General features: G+C 43.7%; 1 protein-coding gene across 4 annotated transcripts in view; it reads left to right on the top strand.

Annotated features, from left to right (window-relative positions):
- LOC116845485 (LIM/homeobox protein Lhx3) overlaps nucleotides 1–22,029 on the top strand; it is a 52,240-nt gene that overhangs the window by 19,404 nt on the left and 10,807 nt on the right. The window lies entirely within an intron of this gene.

Here is a 22,029-nt window from a genome sequence, read left to right as displayed (position 1 = left end):
TTTCTCTGAAAGACCTTCTTTTATTTGAGAGATTGTTAGATGGGGTCTCGAAATTCTCTTCATTTCCAAATCCTTTTCGATCGAGGATCGAAAGAAATAAATTTCGTTTACGATAGTTCTGTTTTAGGCAACAAATGCGCTTTTAGACAAGCGTGGTAAATTCTTAGCTCGACCGTTGGGACTCCTTTGAATCTTACCAATTGTTTGCACTTACTAAGATTAAAATCATACATCCTGTCAAAGGTCGAGTTCGTCGCTTTTGAAAGCAACATCAGCTCGAATATAAATCCAAATAATAAAATAATATATCAAAATACTAAATAAATCGTCATAAAATTCTAAGTTAAACCATCTCATTCTCTATATTTCATATTAAATCACACCCTCGATATCCTCGTGTTCATAACAACTTGCGAATTATTAAAAAAAAAAGATTTTTCAAGAGAAACATAATTTTTCTTTAAAAACTATCTTTCTTAGCCTTGAACTTATATAAGCTTACATTTTTAGATTCGCTCTTCGCGCGATTTTTTAATGTCGAGGTGATCTTATCCATGATTCTAATGCATGTGGACGACAAGTCCCTCTTTCCTTTCCTTTCGCAAAAGTCACCCCTAATCATTAGACCCGCTATAACGATTTGTCCACGGCTCATAGTTGCGATCACTTGTGAACGATACCGTGGTGGAACAGCGATCGATCACGGTCATTGCTTCGCGGTTTTGTCAACGCCTATTGTAGACGAAACAGTCGCGCGGGACAATACTGGGCATGGCAGAGTTACCTGCGCTTTCAGCGGGATCCCACACGATCGTCCGTGGCACGCATTGCAAATCGCGCGTAGATTTATGGCTGACGCGAAATCGCAGCGTTCCGTAGCCCAGTTCCCATGCTCTCGTCACGTAATCGTCCGTGAATGTCCGCTTATCCGTGAGCGAAGTAAACCGTTGACGACGGCTCGACATCGACGCGAAGGCGCGTCCACGCGCCCGCAAACGTGCGATTTTAACGATTTAAACGCGGGGATATGAAAGTACATGGCGAGAATTGCAGGAAATTACGTCGAGCGAGTGGTGTGCAAATGTAAAAAAAAAAAAGAAAAGCTCTACGTTAACATTTTCCGCGATATTGAGCATTTTCATCGAACACGATCATTTCTCATTTTTTTTTCTTACTATTGTGTCGAGACAGACGTTTTTGTTTGTCGTGTCGATCGTTTCCTAAAATTATTGTGTGCATTCGTTTCTCATGCCATGGGTCTCTACCTAGCGTTGTTGATTATTTAGGCGGAAAAGGAACCGCCCATGCTTTTACCACGCAGTGAATAGACCATAGAGGAGGCGCTAAATACGACAAAACCATGACATCCGGTGTGCACGAGTCGACACGTGACCTTCTCAATGCTCTTACGCCAAGTGCTCGTCGAGGCAGTTCGAGTGCTATTCAGAACATCGTTACCACGTGTAACACGCATTGCCGGCGCTTTTTTCCCTCTCGCCTCGGCCGACAATGCGTAAACACAACTTCCCGAATCACAATTTTCCCGGTGTACTTAAATATGTTATATATAAATATAATCGGCCAAATAAACTGCGCAATTATCATACCGTAATAAAGATTTTACCAGAGCAAACGTCATAACAATAGCGAATATGGCGGTGTTGCGTTAATTGAATTGTTTACATCTTAGATTTTTAATTACCTGCACTAAAATTGGTTCTCTTGATTGGATTGTAAACGAGAAAATGCCTGAATATTTTAAATAGCACAACAGTGAAAAGGGTGGAGAGAGAGAAAAAGAGAGAGAGACATTCCAGTTACATTAAATATGAAATTTTAATATTTTTCTGTTGTATCATTGATAATTTTGTTAATTAATTTCGCGATCTGTTCCGTTAATATTTTATCGTGAGCAAGATATTGTTACGGTCACTTTATCAAAATATCATGAAAATAACCCGCAGGTATTTAAAATTCGACCACCATACCCGCATACTTCAATTAGACTCTTTAAGCGAACACTGCCGTCTATCATTTACGATCACGTGGAAACGTTTATGACAGAATTTATAATAGTGGCCCATATGTTTATATAAAAAACTGTCGGTTGCATTTTTCACGCGGTCAAAGTGTCATTGATGCATAAAACGATAATTTATGAGTGACTGATGTGAAAAACATGTTTTTAATCGATAAAACTGGGGAGGATACAGCATCATATCGTAAAAATTAACTTCTAGAACACGCTGCTTTTAGAATATTTTAACCTATTTGATGCGTTAAATCGAAAGTATTTCGACACAAATGTCAAATTTGAAATATTTTTACCTGCAGCTTAGAATATTCTATTCGCGCAGTTCTTCTATTTTGACATTGCAAGACACTAGGCTAGTCCCAAAGGCTAGTCATTAGTCCAAAAGATGCCGTAAATGTCAACGTTACGTTGTCGATCTTGCTTCATACGTTGAATTTGGTATAGTATAATTGTACCCTGGATTCTCCTAGAGTAGCTTTAGCTTCGCCTCCGCTGGTTGCAGAGGTTATTCAGCTCACGCCTCAACAAGGTGCTCAACTTTGTACGTAGTTTACACTGTTGATATCTAACGTTTTGGTTACCATCGCACCTTTTGGTATGTTAAAATTTGCGTGGATAGCAATTATTGTGTTCTCTTCTCCGACCTCGTCCACGTCACGGAGAACGTGCAATCATCGCTTTCGTCACCGACTCCAGGCAGAAGTCAACGCATCACAGAGGAAATCTGTGAAGAAGAAAAACATATCGTCCCCCTAATAGCCCTCATTGACAACCATAGCAAAGACGCGGCACGGTTTGGGGTAGCGCCCTGTTTTCATTTCAATTTCTACCCCCTTGGTGCCCAGGCCGACCCCCGTCAGAGGCCAGATGGTGCGCGATGCCGCTCTTTTTCTCTCTCTCTCAGTCTTTCTCTCTTTTTCTCTCTCTCTATCTGTCCGTCTCGTCCTGCGCGCTTGTTCATGCCTCCCTCGTTCCTGCACCTTCTCTTCCTTCTCTTCCGCCACCTACTCCGTCATCGCTCTGGCCGACTACAAGAGATCGCTATGATTGAACATGTCAATGTTTACTTTGGCTTATACCAGCGCTTGTAACACGGTTAACGCATCAGCTCGTTCGCGAGGGTTCGCGACGACCTCTTCGTTCCGCTCACGTACTTTGCGGTTCTCGTCATACACGATGTAAAAAATTTACGTTTCCTAAACTTCGCCAGCTATTCCACCATTCGTTGGTAGTTTCTATGAAACGTGCTCCTGAATTGTCTCTTGTACCTTAATCTATCATCCTTTATATCGGTGATTTAAATTTCTCACTACCCAATGAGAAAAGGAAAAATTCCATTCTTTCTCTTAATGTTGTAGTACGTCACACAGTACGAGGGATTTAAGTTCACCACTGCCAAGGACATACTTCGGGAGGAAAGAGTGTTGGATCTCCCCAATCGAATTACCGCGCCCGCGTCGTCGACTCGCGGCGATCGGAGGGCGAACCCGCGGTATCGCGGCGAGAGGGTGGCTGGAGTGTTTAAATTTAGACGAATGAAATAATAAGATCAAACGGTAAACAGCGGCGGATGAAAGGTACCGCGTGCAAACAGAAGCTCGCGTTGGCGAGAGGGTGTGCTCGAGCGTGCGAGCGCTTTCTGAAAATACATATCGCGATCTCTCCTGGGAGCGCACGGTGCTTCATATATCGATTGTACAGGCAGGTTCTCTCTCTTTCCCTCTCTGTGGTCGCGGAATGGAGAGCTTTGGTAAACACAACAAACACGACGCGCTAAATAATATCCGGCCCGGCCGACGCGACCGGCGGGAATAAAATTTCAAAGCGTCCCCTTTCTCCCTGCGCCGCGGGCGCGGTGTAAAGGGAAAGAGGCGCTTTTATTTATATTTAATGTAATATTTGTGAACACAAGATATATATATATATATATATATATATACATACATTAAAGTATACACATAATACATATAAAGTATATACATATATATACATATAAATTTACCAACGAAACGCTCTCGTATAATCTCGTGCGGTTGATTTCGCTTAATTTTTATTTAAAAAGACGTCACGATAACATTCGTTACACGAGCAATTAAATTAATTCTCCCCCTTTGGAAAATAGTCATTATAATAATTTTTCGTCGTAGTCTTGTATGTTGCACTCATCGCAAATATGAACGCAAATGACGGTTACCTGCGCGTTTGCTTCTCGTTTCACGTAAGATCCAATTACGTGTACGTGTATATTAATACACAAGGTAACATATGTAGTTACACTACGTCTCAAATAAACTTGCAGCGGTGTTATTTCTCAATTTCAATGGCCGCGCGCACGATACTTTTCGTTAAACCTAGACCGATTCTCCTCTTTCTCGAGGATAACGACGGGTGTAAAAATCACGCGGAGGAAAAGATTCACCTTGACTTCATCGGAGCAGCGTCGTGCCGTTGAAAGTCATCCCGTTAATTACCGGGGGGAGAAGAGGCCGACAAATCATCGCGGGCCGACCGCAAACCCCATAATTGCGGGCCTTATGGTTTCACCGGTGGCACGAGCCGCTTCCGCAGCTGACCCGGCCGGTCTATATCGGGAACGCAATATCCCGGAACACCCGCGGGCCGTGGAAGCCATAATATGGAGCAACGCCCGTCGGGCTCTCTCCGTGGAACGGAGTGATTCACCAAAACGCGCGACAGATGCGCGATCATGGAAGATAGCCGACGCGCTATAGCGCTGTCACGTCGGCCTCGGAAGTAGCCCGATAACTTCTGGAAGCCCGCGCGAGAGCCTCATGTTTTTACGGTATGTGCGTGCGATTCTCGCGCTCGTTGGTGCTCGTTAACCCCGGCGAGGACGATGCCGTCCCTCGAAAGGGTCTCGCAGAAGCTCGCGAAAGGGGGATGAAACGAACACGGTGGAGCCGATTGCGGCTTTCTCGACGGTATAGTCGCGGTGTGTTTACATTATGGAATTATTCGATAAAGTGTCAGAGAAAGAGGTATCGATGGCACCGATACAGTGTGAATCGAAGTCTTGGAGGTTTCAGCATTTTAAAAAACATTTTTCATTTCTGGTTCAGAATTTCTTAAAGTTTCGCGAAATGACTCTAGGCGCGTTGATCTTTGAATTGACGGCGATGAATTTCTAATTGAAACAATGTTCGAGATACATTCTCGCGAATCAACTGATTTTTTAATAAAGTATCGTTATTTTTCTCACCATTCGTGTCGTTGGCCATCAAACGTCCCGTGTGTATTTACGTGGAACACGCACATCGCATGTTGCTCGCATGCGTCGTGCTCTCGACAGTGTTTGCAGCCTGGAAATAAGAGAATCGCACATAATCGCACGTGACAAGTGACGTTCTCGGGGAAAGAGATAGAAAGAGAGAGAGAAAGAAAAAAAGAAAGAGAGAGAGAGGCGGAAAGACTGAGAGTCACAGATCCCCCGTTTTTCGACGGGACTACCCCGATGGGGAGACTTACCCCTGTCGTATTCACGGTACACCCACGCACAATGAACGTCCCTAATAGGTACACGCAGCCCCTGATTAGAATCTAGGAAGCTCCGTTTTGCACGGGAGACGCCGCTGACTTTTATAGATGGCCGAGCGTGTTCGCCCGGATTCGCCGAATTCGAATGCTTCCTTTGTTCCATCGCGAAGGATGGATTCTGCGAGAGTGATTAAATTCGACTGACTGCGCAGAAATCCCTGAAGTAGTCAAGAATTAATGCGAGCTGAAAAAAGAATGGCATCAAATGGCTTTCGTTAAAAAAGAAAGCTGTTTTGGAAACGTCTAAAGTGAATCTTTTGTAGCTTTCTGAGAGTCGATAAAATTTACGATGTGGGAAAAATTTCGAAAAACAATTATGAGACAATTATCAGTGTTATGATTCGAGTAAAATCTTCAAAATGTTGGTTGTTGAGATCGAGGTTGTTCAACCTGCAGTTTATCAAACACGTAACTTACCGTCGTATCTCCTTAATTGCGTGTAATGAGTCTCGGAAGTATCCGTATCGAAAGGTTTTCACAGGTAGTACGACATGGCTCTCGCGTGTTCTATCTTATTTATGGAACAAGTTAAAGAGCGACGTTACATGTAGATTGATCAGACTAGTATCCGATGGGGGCTGCGCGATGGCTTCTTGCCTGTAATTATTATAATTGATCATAATGATATAGATTTATAACGTACGCTGCGATGCATGCAACAAAGTGTAACGCACGAAGTATCAAGAAAAGGAAGGTGGACATATTTCGCTTCTCGTAACGTTCGCGTGAGTGTGATTGTGTAAGTAGTCGCTCTGCGAATCTTTCTTATTTATCCGATTAAAAATACTCAACAAATGTTTCCTTAGAAGATTATTACACTCAGTATACACTCAGTTCCGCGTACCTTATATGCCTTATATACTTTATATATCATTCGATAGATCGGTAATTAAAACTATAAATTTTCGACCAACTAAGTTTGTTTCTAACTACGTGTTTCTCATTAATTAATAACGTTTCTGTTTTCTGGAAATGTAGCTGGCCGAAAATTTTTAGCGACTATTCATCTGTTGATAGTAAGGTATCCGCGGATTGAGTATACACTTCTTTCTTTTACTGACAAACCGATACTACTTCCCGAGATTCGACCGTGTGTGTGTAGGCTTTTACTTTTTCCTTTTGATTGTCATCAAATTCCTAATTCTCAATTAATAGACCCGACAATCGTCCGATTCTATTTCTACTTGCATAAGTTGAAGATAATAGTGACGCTGACTCGAGCGTCCCCGAAAAGTTACTCTCTTAAAATGTAATTATATGTTACATCTCAATGATCGCATGTTATTTTCGACACTGCCATTACTTATTCCCATATAATATTCACTTTAGACAGACAAGAGATGCGAAGCGATGTCGGTATCGCAAAAAGATAAAAAATAATGCGCAATAGCCGGAAATAAGCGTCAAAACGTATTGTGGTACAACAAAGACGCATTCTATAGGGTACTTTCTTCTTCTTTCTCTCTCTCTCTCTCTCTCTCTCTCTCTCTCTCTCTCTCTCTCTCTCTCTCTGTCTATCTACTTATCTATCTTTTACTAACAGACCGACGCTGCATATATCTCTAGCGTTACATTAGCATTCTTATCCCTCGATTATGATCGAATTTCTAATGCTCAACTAATAAATCTAATGATTGTCCGATTCTACTACTTGAACAAGTCAAAAATAATGAGGACGATAAACGCCGTCCCGACGAGCTAGTTGGATATATCGAAGAACGAGAAGATTATTCTCTAATAATATACTCACGTCACATTCCAACGATCGCACATCGCTACTCTCAACACCGCCGACACTTATTTCCATGCAAGACTCACTTTCGACGGAGAAAAGATGCGTAAAACGCGGAGCGACGTGTCGATCGATGTCAATGGTGGCTGCTCGGCGCGAAAAGATCGAAAATGTCCACGCACTGATGGCGCCATCTGTATGCTCAGCTCCGCAGCTGCCTTGCCACTCGATAATCAATTCTCGATAGATCGATCGATTCTCGATAGATCAAATAGAAAAATTTTCAACCGCCTATATTTGCTTCTAGCTGCGTGCTTCTCGTCACTGTTAATTAATCCGAAATACACGTTCCCGTTTTCCCGATTAATCAACATGAGATACGCATGACCAGATACGAATGCGGCGATCCGGAAATTTCGGTAACTATCGATCTGTCGACGGTAAGGGATCCGGAATATGCGAAATACCGGATGTATGCGAAAATCTGTGTAGCGCGTCATGAGACCGTTCGAAACGACGTTGCACACGCACGCACGCACGCACGCCGGATTATGGCCCGAGCGCGACTAGACATTTGGTCCTCATGGGACTTTATTAACGTACCTATGATGCGTGGTGCAAATAGAACGTGCGCTCGAAGCCCAAAAGCATATTACGCTTGATTACTCAACCTGCCGAGGCATGGATGCGCGCGAAGTCGTCAGGCGTTAAGCGCATGTAGCGCACATGAGTCCCCGATGCGAGAAGCCCGTAAAAATAAGAAAGGTGTGCATCGATGAATATACACGAACACGTGTAACGCATGAGCCGTCCGAAAAGTATTTACTTCTAAATATCTTTGTCGATTTCGGAGGCGAAGAAAAATCGTCGAGTATAAGGTATGAAGGCGATTCTTTTCCTCGATGTCATTGTTATCCTTTTGAATTGTCACACTTTGTGTATTCATCAGCAATATCGTCGTATTTGTAAAAGCAACATTTGGATGTACGCTTTTAGAGAGATTTGAAAGATTGTATCACATGGATGATACGATAATACAGAGTGTTATCCTAGAATTTCACTATTTAACGTTTTTAATCGCGTTTGAAGTGTCCTTTCATCGTGATTATCGAAAAATTCGCCATCCGCGAAGCTCAGACTGGACGTCGATGTAGCCGGTCGAATTCCATGTGCTCTGTTCTATTCTGGCGAGAGGATTTACGTGGGATTAATTCGCGACTTCCGCGAGTATCGTCGATAACGATCTACCCTGCCGAGGCAAAATTTCATTATTAAATTCGAATCACCGGCCGCTCCGGTCCTTCCACGGTTTGTCGATAGAAAATTGGCACGAGACTGCCGATCGTGAGAGAGGGATAGAGAGAGAGAGAGAGAAAGAAAGAAAGACAGCCTATATCCCCCGAGATCAGAGGGAATGATCTGGATTTTATCAGGCTGCGGTGTCCCGTGGGAGAACTCTCCTGGCCGCTCCCTTAATTATTACGATTTACCGTTATATCGCGGTAATTAGGACCAACTCCAAGGGAGCCGATTATAATCACCAAAATGTTGCCTAACAATAAAAACGCAGTCGAGCGTTGCAAAAGCTCGTACATTCTTTCTCGCAAACAATACGGAAACTAAGGACAATGGATGAACTATGGATCCTGAGGGAAAAAATCGTGGCGAATACTCTTTCTCTCTCTTTAGAAAATTAAAACCAGTTGAAATTTTTACGCGCGACACGTGTGTATAACGCAAATATGCTTTATATTTCATTCGCTAAGAGAAGTTATCCGATAAAAAATTATCAAACAAATAGTTCTTGTATTCGATCAGGAAATATCTGATGAGAAATATCGGTTTTTAATTTTTTGATCGGGTTACTTGACGAAATGCCGTTATAATCGGAAGCATCCGATTAAATTTAATCGGATATCCCGATCGGATATAAAAATTGACCAAAATTTGATTGAAAGTATCCGTTTGATAATTTTTTTCCGGATTATTCCTCTCAATATGGAATATAGGAAATAGTCATATCTTTTCTCAATGAAAATATGTAAATATTCAAGCTTCTACAATGTGTTCCTTGTTCTCTATCTTTTTCTGGCTCAAGACTCAAGTCAGAAAAAGGTAAAGAGAACAGGAAGCAAAGAGTATATTGTAGATTTGGGCTAACATGTGTACAAAGAAAGTGACTTGTTATTGATGGTACGGAGACAAATCTTTTCTTTCTTGATATACCTTTTTCAATTTCTGATCGACAAAAGCGCGCATCACGTGACATTTGTTGAAGCGCGTCGGCTCCATTTTTAAGAAACACTTGCACCGTCTACCAGGGACAAAGGTCGGCGAACATTTTTCTTGCCGAGGAACCTGCGTCTGCCTCGAACGGCGACAGAATGTGCGTCACGCGTGCAACATTTATCAATGTCGAGGAGTCTGAAGGATCGGCGAGAGGATGCTCTCTCTTCCCGACTCTTTCCCTCCGCGACCGCTTGTTCGCCGTTAGCCCGACACGTGACCGGATAATTGTGTCCATTGATCCCTCGCGATCGATAGCACTCGAAGGCTCGCATCCCCGCAGGTTTTCAGCTGCGGCCACTGTCGTGACTGTAACAGGTGGAAATCGAAGTGATTTTTATGCATTTAACGCATTTCTCGCACCAGTATGACTGCTGCTCTTTCGGCATTTTATTATAACAATTTATCTCGTTATGAGATACGAGCACGCACGGCTCGAACGTGTATTTGGGCGCAATTATCGAAATCGGATAATCCGAATCGCACACTCTTTCGCCAACTGATCCTAACAAATAATGGCGCGTGCGAGGCGCCGATAACGATCGCGTTATCTTCGGATTTTATCGGCGCAACGCACGTTCGCTACGTGATCACCGGTCAAATCAAGGGATGAAGGGTTTATGCAAACAGAGTGATGCCCGATCACTTTCATCTGATCTCGACGTAAGTCTGTTCACTTACAAAGTCAGATTTCTGTACGTTGTCGCGAAGCAACGCCGATACCCATCAGTGGCTGAACTTTCCAACAAATACCAATTATCAGTAACATAACATCAATGTTATAAAACACAAGAAAAATAGCCAATTACAGCTAGTTGCGGTTGTTGGATATATTTAATTTACAGAAGAACAATAATGTCTGACAGTGTCAACATGTGCACTAAATATTTGTTTGGACTTTAAAACGCACGCGGTGAATCAACTTTCCACGTCAAATCGACTCTTTGATCCAAGTATTAATTATCCCATCATCGATTATTTTAATCACGTACTTTATTTACTTTTTTTACATAACTTTCTTAATACATAATTTTCTTTTTACATAAATTCTAAATATTGCAAGGAATACTATCTCAGCCAGGAATCTAGACCTCTCCACTTGCCGAGCAAATCGCCGACAATCAATTTTACAATTCCTTACTCGACAATATGAATATAATATAACGCAAGTGTTATTATATAACAGTTATATTATTAATGGGAAATTTTAATATTGATATAGTAATACGTCATTATAATATTAATTATCAATGTTATAATTTCCCATTCAACAATGTTGGTTGATGTTTACTGAATTTGAACTCCTCGCGCGAGGAAAGAGTGAAATGATAGGAAAAAACAATACACTTACGAAGTTAATGCATTTATAAAGAGTCCTCCTCGGGGGACTTGTTCCCGTACACCTTTCGCGCGCTTCGCTCTCAGGAATCGCGAGTCCTCGCTCGGCTCGGCTGTAACGCGGAATCTGCGGGCAAAGGTGGCCCTCGATTTCTCGAGCAGTGCTCTTCGTCCGTCGCGGAAGCAGCGGCGGTCGTTCGACAGCGACAACCGAGGTGCTACAGAACACTGTCAACACTCGTAAAACCCCGTTACGCATGTTTCTCGTGCACGTGCACGTCGATATAGCCCACTGCCGCGGCTATCTACCTAACCACCTAGCTAGCTACCTACCAACCTACCTACCTACCTATCTACCTACCCGACGAAGTCTCATACCTCCCTGATTTCCCTGGGGGATTCTGGGGGATGGCTCGCTTCTGGTGCCTGAAACGCACGGGCCGGGCCTTCCCGCGCGGACTTCAGCGGACTTTGGCGTATGGAAACGCACGCGGCATGCGTTGTTCTCGATGATTACCGCGATTCGCCGATTTCGCTGTGCGCACGTCTGTAATTCGTACAGTGAACTAAGTGCCTGATACGGCGTGGGAAACAACGTAAAAGTGTTGATGAAATCACCAATTTCAAACTGTTTCCTCGAGTTAACGTGCGTGTTCCACGCATTTGACCAATCTGATAAAAATAATAACAAATGACAGTAAATACTAACAATGATAAGTGTGCTCCAAGATTCATTTATCGTGATCATCGTTTAATGAAATAAATATACGCGAGCCTCGTTAACACTGAATTGTCAATGTGCTAAGTGTAGGTCAAAATGATTAACATTAACGATATGGGGCCGCGACTGGAAAATTTATTGTGAAAGGCTCTCACCTTCGCTTTTAGCGAGGTTGTTCCGACAACGTCAACGTGCTTCAAGGTTGAGTTTATCCTGACAAAGAGAGAGCTGCAAATCGCAATCGTGAGAGAAGGTGCCGAAGCCGGCTCTCATTGACACGAGGACCCACGGGTGTCATCAGGATACGCGTCAAGTGTGGCGCAAGACCGTGAACAACGACCGTGAACACAATGGATCGCGGTAACGCCGCTCGTACATACGCTCTGCGTACCCCACAAGCAGCAGCGGATCCAATTCCTCTCCTCTCGCCGGCCGGCCAGCCACCCACCCATGGGCGATGGTCTGTCGTTCCCTCTCTCTCCCTCTCTCTCTTTTCCTTTCGCTCGTCCTCGACTCCTGGCACGGAATGCCCCACGGGCTTCTCCGGCGCAATATGCTAGCACGTACATCGGATACTCTTGGGCTCGCTGGTGTTTGCCGGTGCCGTTCCCATAATTCCCAAGTGAGTTCTATCGGCCGGTTACGTCTCCCGGGACACGCGCCCGGTGATATAATGTGAGAATCGAAACGAATCCGTCGTTACACGGCAAGCGCGCCTCTTCTTCGCGTTCTACGGCTGTGTCGAATCTCGACGACGGCTCTTCTCGCGATTGTCTCTCCTGTCCTGTTGAACCTGAAAGTCACAAGTTTGAGAGAAGAGATACTATTGATAAGCTCAAATTTGTTATTTCACGGTCGCACTCAACATGTCTTGAGTTACGGTTTAATTTTATTTAAGTTATCTCTAAAATTCGCTTATATGTCCTTTTTATCGAGATAAGTGATAAGGAAAATACAAGTAATTAAAAGAATTAAAGTATTTTAATAAGACAAAATTGAATAATAAAATAATGATAGAAGGTCTCTTAAAGTAGGTGCTTTGAAATATCGTTTTATATTCTTAATCACAGTGTGATTTCTTTGCTTATGTGAAAGTGAAACAGCTGCGTTCGTTGAGCCGAGGAAAAATAAATTAATAACGTGCCGCTACGCCGAGCACCTTGCGACCCTTTGATTTCCGGCTTCGTTGACCTTTTCCGGAAATAACGTGTCTACGTAGCGGAGAGCCGACGTTGCGCTTCGCTTACGAATCCTGACGAGAATAATTCGTCAATCAGGAAAGAGAAAGACGTAATAATAATGGTATTAAAGACATCTGCCTTTCCGGCATCGAAAATTAAATTAACGTACCGTGAATGCGCGTGAAAACAGACTTTGCGATTGAGTAATTCGAAGTATACGTAAACTGCAATTCGAAGTATACGTATACAAGCGAAGAACATTGAAAATAAATAGATAATCGAGGTAAACTCGTCAATAATCACAGTTTTTCGAAAATAAGATACCATTTGCTTGTTGCGCGATTTCAACACGCAATATTGAAGAAAATTAAATTATAACTCAAAATATATTCGCCACCGCGAGCATCGTTCCTCGAGTAATTCCCCGAAACTACCAATTTGCAAATTACAGGCGGAATATGTTTACAATCGGATGCGCCAGGAGGAATGAGATAAGCTTGAAGCATTTGTTTAACCGGGTCGTCGGATACCGAGGCGACGTCTTTTACGCGGTTCTGATCAATTATCCCGCGGCGCATCTCTTGTCCCGGGCGGACGAGCGCAAGAAGTCTCCTTCGCGAGACAGTTAACGTTCGCTCCTCGCAACGTAATCCGATTTAACGACGGCCTTCGCGACGCAGTCGTCGTCGCGAAACCGTCCACATTTATCTGCGTTATAACGGCGCTTTTCCGTCGGATCGGTTTAGAGAGAGTCCGTCTCCGTCCAAACGAGCGTGTAACAAGAAGCCACTTGGCCTGAGTCGCCCGATAATAGATTAAACCCATCTTCGGCCCAGCCCCCGGACGCGAGAGCGCTATATTGTCCCCTTAACACCCCCGTGCCGGTAGTTTCGCTTTAGTTCACTTGACCCTACTTGTCTCACCGGGGTCTGGTAGAGCCCATTTCCACCCTCGGATCTACGGCCCTCTTCCTCGCCCCATTGGTCCTCTGTCTTCTCCCTAGACTCTTCCTGCCCGTTATCTCCCTTTACCTCGTGTATCCTTGGTGTCCTATCCGAGCGAGTCTCTCTCTTTCTTGTTCTCTTTTTTTCTATGCGCACCACCTTGCTTATGTCGATGCACCGAGGGTTGCGCCCAATATTGAGTTCACTCTATCTCCGATGTTCGATGGGAATTTATTCTGGAAACAAAGATGTTAATTGATGATTCCATATTATCGTCTCACGTTAGAATTGATATATATTGAAAATAATAACCGTTTGACTTTACTTACTAAATAATTATTATTACTATTAACATTAATTACGACTAATACTATCTACTAAATAATGAACTCACAAAATCCAAAGGGAGTCACGCAAATTTGCAAAAATTTTTCATTAATCGATTTACTTCAGAGTCAAATACACGGAGAGAATATTATAGTTTTATTTCTCTTTTCATATAAATTCTTTTAAATTTTATGTTTTTAGTGGTTCAGGAATAGATTGTTGATTAAGATCTATCTTGCTAAGAAACGTAGTAAATTTTGTTAGAAACACGGCAAATGTTTTAATATAATAATATAATTTAGTTCCTAAAATATATAAGTAGCACATATAAAATGAAAGGATAGAGCGAATCACTGTAGAATGTCAATGTTTTTCTCGGTTATAAAATTCGATAATAATTTTTGCTATAAAATCCTCTCCGTGTAAAAATGTTGCCGCAAAGATTTCATACCGCTTCTTCATCCCGAAAAGGCCTCGGGTTTCCGGAGATTTCAAGAAGCGCTGCTTCGGAGAAGGCCAACTCCAGCCGCTGACGTTTCCTTCGTGTGTGTTCAGCGCGGGCAAGTGTGAGAACGCGTGCTGGTCTGCGTCAGAGTGCGATGCAAAGAGCGATGCCACGCAATTTCCTTAATGTACTCGCTAAATGTCCTAACCCGCGTTCTACACCAGCGGACATATACGGACGTATATATGTGTGAGTGCGAGTGCGTGCGTGTGTAGGCGCATATTTTCAGTACGCACGATACCGTACGATGATGTGACCGCAAGCATTACGACTCGCGGAAATAGGCTAAGCGAAAACGCCGGTAAAAGCCAATGCGCCGCGATCGAAATAGGGCACCATCGATCGTACGAAATTTATAAGATGGAAATACTCGCGCAAACTGCCGCGCAGAACACACCGACACTGCCGATGTCGAAGGACCGAGGCCGCCCGCGTTTTCGGACGTTTGAACGTGACTTGTACGATTTTACTCTTTTACTGGCAAATGTGTTCTACTCAGCACTCTGATCCGGCCAAAGTGAGACATCCTGTCAATATTACGAGTACAACTGAACTTTCTGCTAGTAAAACTGACTGCAATTTGCGCAATTTTTGCTCAACATCGCGCAACTCGCGCAAACACCCTGAAACAAGCGTTCCGTCGCGCTCATCAATTTTCCGAGACATCCGACTTTAGAGCGGGATTTCACGTAAGCCTATTTTCACGTGGAGAAAAACGTCAACGTTAATAAATATGTAAAGTTGGCATATTCGACGTGTGATTCGTATAATTTTCGCAAACGCTATCGAGAACTTACTGTCGCCCACTGGCGAAAATGATCGATTCGCCGGTGAATCGAGCAGGTCCTACGATTAGGTCCTTTTTTCCCTCGGCCAAAAGAGCGTGCGGATAAAATGTTTAATGGGGTAGCTAATGTCCCCATATGCGTGAGCGAAATACGCGCGCGCGAGCGTGTGCATATCCAGGACACGCAATGGGCGGTACGCATGAATAATGCGCGCGAGGGAGCATCCTCGACGCGGGGATCCTCGTTTACTCTATATGGCACTTGCTCTATTCGCACATACCTTTATGAAAGCAAGCGGCTTTGCTTTGATAACTCGGTTGATGTCGATAATCGATGATCGTCGTGATTTGCACACACGAGTAGGTTCTACGGGCTCACGTGCGAATTATCGTAATCTCTTCCGATTAATTGCAAAATAAATTATCGTTAAGCGATCTCAATCAAGCTGTCAAAAGGACAATCGAAATTTCGACGTATCCATCGATCTAAAAAAATATATATATACAGATTTAACTTCCAATAAAAGAAGCAATGTAACATAACATATGATGTCGATAAGTAATGAAGAAGTGTTCAAAATAAAAGAGATAAATCTTTCAATAAAACGTGTAGAATATGATATCGATATAAGTAATGAAGGAGCAAAATAAAACAGGAAAATTGCACTTCTTGGCACTTCATTATCTTACCGCGACAGTCGTCGAATAAATGAGCTGGTGAAGTACTATTAGATCATTGCACGACTGCGACTGCGAAATTATCGCAAATTATCTGTAAAGTGCAAATATGAAACTTGAAATCATAAGAGTCAACAAACTAAAAAAAAAGGTAAATAAAGAAAGAAAAGCGAAACGCGTTATGAACCTTTTGCATTCGAAAGTCGATTCGACGTAACTTGGATGTACGACTGCACTCGATATGAATCTAATACTTTGTGTACACTGATGCGTTATGATAGAAGTCGACATTTCCTTCACTAAAAATAATCGCTATCTCGCTGAGAAAACGTGCCGCGCCGCGATCGCTCGCAATGTAGAATCCGGTGTGTCCAGTGCCTTTTTATCGAAGATCTGTGAGCCGCAACGTGTATTACGCGGCTCCGCGGGCACATTGTGCGTATTTTATGCGTGTTTGCACAATTTCCGACGACTCCGTGTATGAGCGCGTTCGCGAACGAGCCAACTGTTTATGAGATCGGGAGGGGTTGGACACCGATGGGGCAGCGACGCTGGTATACGCGACTGCTCGGTTGCCGTTTTATCGGTTGGAAGATATTGGATTTATTAATATCGTTGGTTAGGCACGTCGGATTCATTTTATTGCCGGTCGGAATCTCCCTCGCGCACGATACGCGCGGCTTTCCTATTCATAAGCGAAATTCGCAAAACGCGGATTCTTGACACCTTGATCGCGTCTTAGATTATTGCAAACATTAACAAGACAGAAATGAAGTTCGAAATCGTAGGAGCCCGTAAAATAAAAAATAAGTAAAGAAAGAAATGCGAAATGCGATATTAACTCTGCGCTCAAAAATCGAGTTATATTCGACGTAACATTTTATTTTCACTACACTCGACATGTGTACATCGAAACATTATGATAGAAATAGAAGCTTCTTTACTAAAAAATTTCTTTATTGCCAAGTTATTGGGACTAGAGTTGAATTAATTATGGAGTACGAGGAGTTCATGTGAACAGTGTAATTACCTTTTCAGTTAAAAGTCATGTAGAAGAATCGGGTCTCACTCTTGGCGAGACTCACCGCCGGGCTTTTGACCGTTCAGATTAGTGCTTTCCCTCGCAGCGCGCGCCTGTCCGGTATGTCGCCGCATAGCCGACAGGTAAATTCGAGCGAAATGGAAAGGTCTCCGCGCGCAAGTGCATCGGTCTCGCTATGACGGGCAAATGCGCGTCCGTATGTCGCTTAAGCCCATTTAATCGTCGGAACGGAGAGAACTCTCCCTTTCTCTGTCTCTTTCGCGCTCAGGTTGAGCCAGCACGACAATAGGAGGAGGCTGTCGTCGAGCGGGCTTTGTGAGCCCGCGGAGGAGCTTTCCGTGGGGTTCGCGCGCTCTCCCGAAGCCAGGTCGAGGGAGAAGGAAGGAGGGGGCGAGAGAGAAGCGACGGAGGGTGCCCGCGGTCGTTCTACCATGTCGACGCACCCACGCGAGCGAGTCCCTTTCATCCGCTTCGCTCTTCCTTGTTTGCCCGCGGCACGCTGTGGATATGCTTGTCCTGGATACGCGCACCTTCCAGCGACTTGTATTCGCTTCCTCGTCGCCGACACAATGGCACATCTGCTGCCGGCTCGTATGCGTCGGCCGCGCGCTCTTTGCGAGGAAAGCCGAAGTTCTCTCTCGCGTCCACAGCCAGATCTGCATATCGTGCTCTGAAACAGGGTCAAAGTGAAACCTCTCTCTTCATTCTGAAAATGTGAACCACGAAGAAATACTTGGGGACGAAAAGAGGAAGTTTTTCATACCTGTATTTTGCATTCTGTTATTCGTCGTCAGTTCTGACGATGGCAAATTCTCCAGGTTGGGAAGTTGACCTGAAAAAATGACATTTTGTTAGAGTTATTATTATTATTTGTTAGAGTTATTATTATTATTATTATTGTTTTAACGGATTATTCTGCAGAAGATCCTTCTCGCCCTTTTCAATACGTATAAAGCATCTCTGTGAAAATTCCAGTCGCGGCGCGACTTTCGGCGCGGGGCTAGTTGGAAGCACCTCCGTCGATATCTCCGTCGTAGCTCCGCTGGAACTGGAATAAAAAACCATATGCGTAAATGGGACAAAACGGGCGGCATAAATTCAAACCTATTTACGCGGCAAGGGTGGCGTAATTTATCGCCCGCCAACGTAATGGAAACGCCCATAGAGAAAGAGATCTCCCCGGTGCAAATTCGATTATATGCAGTCGTATCCCCTGAGTTAGACTGCCTCTGGGTCTTCCCCTTCCCTCGTGCCTCCTATCTCACCGCCGGTCTAGAGCAAGTTAAATTAAAAAACGTGCCGCGTATATGGACCTTTATATTTCATAGCGGTCGCCTCTCCGTTCACTAATTGCAAGTCCGGGCCCATGGCGTTTCTTTTTATTTCGATTCTTGTTTCTGTCTTCATAACCAACGGGCCATGATTTCTTTCTCTTTCTCTTTGCCTCTGCGCTTCCTTCTTTCCACGATTGTCAAAACACAAGCCAGCCGCGGTTGGCACTTTATGACTCGTTCGTGGCGGAGATGATGAAGAAAAGAGACGTCATTACAGCAATAATTGTTTTATAGCGTTCTCCGTCAGAGCTGGGAACTTGATACGCGAGCTATTTGATAAAGAACTTAGAAATAACTTTATCCATTGTCCTTAATATACTAAATGAAACATTTTTTTTCTCTTCTCTCTTTCTCTCTCTCTTTCTCTCAGGTTCATCTAGTAAATTTAATAAATATATAAATTAGATATGAAATATATCATAATAAGATCATAGAAAATATCATAATAAGTATCATTATAAGAATAAACGGAATAATTACGAGATACTTGCTTATACTACGTATACCCGCCATCCGCTATATTAACTAAAGCGTGGACTTTTTCTCACGACCACTCAGAATGAGTTGGAGCAAGTCTCCCCCTAAGGGCGCGACACCAGAAGCTCCGCAGCGATAAAACCGCGCGCAACTATAAACCCTGCGCGAACTAGGTGTAGGTGAGCGAAACGAGCGGTTCGACGCGTCCTCTACCCTTCCGCAACGGGTCTTCCTGCAACCCCCCGCGGCGATGCTTTTTACGGTGACGGACGACTCCTGGAGGCGTGTCGACGTGTGTGCAGCGGAACCGACAAAGGGTGGGTTCGCGTGATCGAAGCTCGGTGAGGACGCCCACGGAAGTCACGAGGTCGCGCAATCGCAAAGACACCCCCGTCGCCGAATTCGAGATAGGGTCGTCGTAGACGCCGAGGTCGAGAGTTCCTGTTCGATTTGTGAGAGGAAAGCCGACGTGGCGCACGGTAATTGCGTTCGCGGAAAGTCGTGATGACGACTTCGCTGTCGGCGAACAAGTTGGATCTTCGTTATCGCAAGTTTCCCGGAGATCTAGAAGCTCAAAAGTATAAAATATAATATGCAGTATTAGTAATATGAAAATAATATAATACGGCATAGAAATTCCTTTTGTAGCTTGTTTGTATTCACGTGATATCTGCAGAAAAAATACATATTTTTAGAGAACCATTTTCTCCTCTGCATACAGTCTTTCTCAAAATGTATGAAAATATAGTACTTGTAATTTTTCATGTCTATAAAATAAAATGTTCTCACCGATTTTCTACTAAAAATTATTAGAACCTAAAGGAATTAGTTTATAAAATCTAATGTACGTGCGTGCAAGTACACAGCTAACACGGGAGACTTCCTTCACTAATAAATTATTTAATGTGTTCTGCGTGATCTTAACGCGGTCCATATTTAATGTATTCATGTGGCGTGACAGTTGATATAGAAATCAGGCAGCTCCGCTCATTTATCGCGCAGCTTATTTTCGGCGATACACCCTTTTGACGGTAATATCGACGACGGGTATGCATGACAGATTTTATGGGCATCAACCGTGTGCATAGAAGGCACCCCGTGCCATCTGTTAGCCTGTGGTCAGGTGGAAAATTTAACGATCGTCGCGACGCGTTAGGGAAATGTCATGCATCGATCAGCGCGTCTCCGTGCGATTTTCATCGACGTGTCCGTTTGTGTGAAACATGTACGAGCATGTGTATGTTCTATGCGAAAATCGAAGTCACGAAGCCAATCAACTACGCACGAATTGCATGTGAAAAAAAGAAAAATAATCGGCTGGAAATAGACCGAGATCGAGAAGGACCGTTCTGTCGTTGCGAGCGCGTCCTTCAATCTAACAACACGCACATTGAAAAAAAATGTTTGGCATTTGTAATTATAATTACGTAGAAAAATAATTACTATAAATTACGGTAGAAAAATCATTGATTTACTAAATTCTACTAACTTTATGTGTGTATTACTACTATCATTTTTATGTTAGAACGACCAAAAATATGGTTGGAGTAACAAAATAATTAATTAATTAAAATTTTGGTTAGGGCTAAAAATAATTAATTAATAATGTAATTTTAGTTAAATCAACAAATTCTTTTTTTCAGCGTATAAATGCGCGTATAATTGATCCGCGTACAGTCGAATATGCGCGAACAGAACAGAAGAAAGGATAAAAAAAAAGGAAGAAACGCGGAGGAGGTGAACGGAAAAGAAATATACGCGAATGATCTCGAGCAAGATTATAAAATGGCGTCCCTCATCCCCGTGACCATTCTTAATTTTGCTCGGTTCCTTTTGTCCTCGCCCTCTCTCTCTCTTTCTCCGTCTGTCCTTTTTTCTTTCTTTTCTTCATCTTCTCCTCCTACTACAAGCCTCTATCTTTACTTACGGCAGCTCCTCGTTGCTTACCGAATCGAAGGAAAGCAGTGGCCCATGCTCAAAGGAACTCCCGGGGGATGATTCCCGAATTCTTTTGCGCGACGATTCCAATGAATACGACCGTCGCGACGCACCGATAAGTCGCGGACTCGGTGTGTCGCGTTATTAAGCGCAGACAACGCTCTTATTTTCCGGGATTCTCAATATCCAGTATAAAATAAGGTATCCTCAGTTCCCTCCTCCCTCGTTACTTTTCCGCGAATTTGTTGATCCGCGATAAAGGTGTACACAGTTCGCTGGCTTTGCATCTTTAATGAATGTGACATTATAATGGGTCTGGTGAGCTTTTCTTCGAGGATAGCAGCATTTTGCATAGAAAACTGGAAATCGGGAAAATCTGAACTTTACTTCGGGTAAATTGAACTTTATCCGTTGGAATGCATAGTCGGGCTTATTGTTTTCATTGCCCGTTTATCGCTTCTCGCAGCTACAAGGAAATTAGCGTGGATCTGCTTGGGGAAAGCAGCGATCGTTCGTTCCATCAACCTCAACATTCGTGGAACTTGACGTACTCTCTTCGAGACCCACGCATGACCATAACCCTCGACAACGAGAGTGTAAGCCGAGCAAAAAAATGTACGCGCACAAAGATCGGCTTCACTGCCGTCTTACCGAAGGCACCTCTGACTTTCTGTCTGAAAGGATTAATATCGTCCACCATCAGCGCGACTAGCGGGGTTGCCTCGCCACCACTCCTCCGGATCCGCTGCTTCATTCTCTCATCCCTCCGCGTATCTATCGCGCTGGAAGCACCAGGGGTAGCAGAGCATCCCCAGTGCGCCGGAGTCGTTCGGTGTCGGTGGCGTGCGCCATATTGGAGGCGGTCGAGCTTCTCTCCAATCGGCACCCAACAGAACGTTAGCGTGGGTGCCGTCCGCACCCAATAATCCAGACATGTGCCCCACCAAGGAGCCGCCACACCCACGTGTGTCACGTGCGCACAAGCAACATGAGTCGCTGATCAGCCAGTCGTGCGCGTACCCTCGCACTGTGCTTATCTTGTTGGCAGTTCTTATCCTCATATGTGTAGAGAAGATTCTCTTGCAGGAGGTCGACAACGTGCCTGGACCAGTCAAGATTGAAGATTTTGATCCGTTGTTGATGATGTGA

Source organism: Odontomachus brunneus, unplaced genomic scaffold (assembly GCF_010583005.1).
Source record: "Odontomachus brunneus isolate Ranch 3 - 2012 unplaced genomic scaffold, Obru_v1 Obru_scaffold_052, whole genome shotgun sequence".
Classification (NCBI taxonomy): domain Eukaryota; kingdom Metazoa; phylum Arthropoda; class Insecta; order Hymenoptera; family Formicidae; genus Odontomachus; species Odontomachus brunneus.
This window is presented reverse-complemented; position numbering and strand designations above follow the sequence as displayed.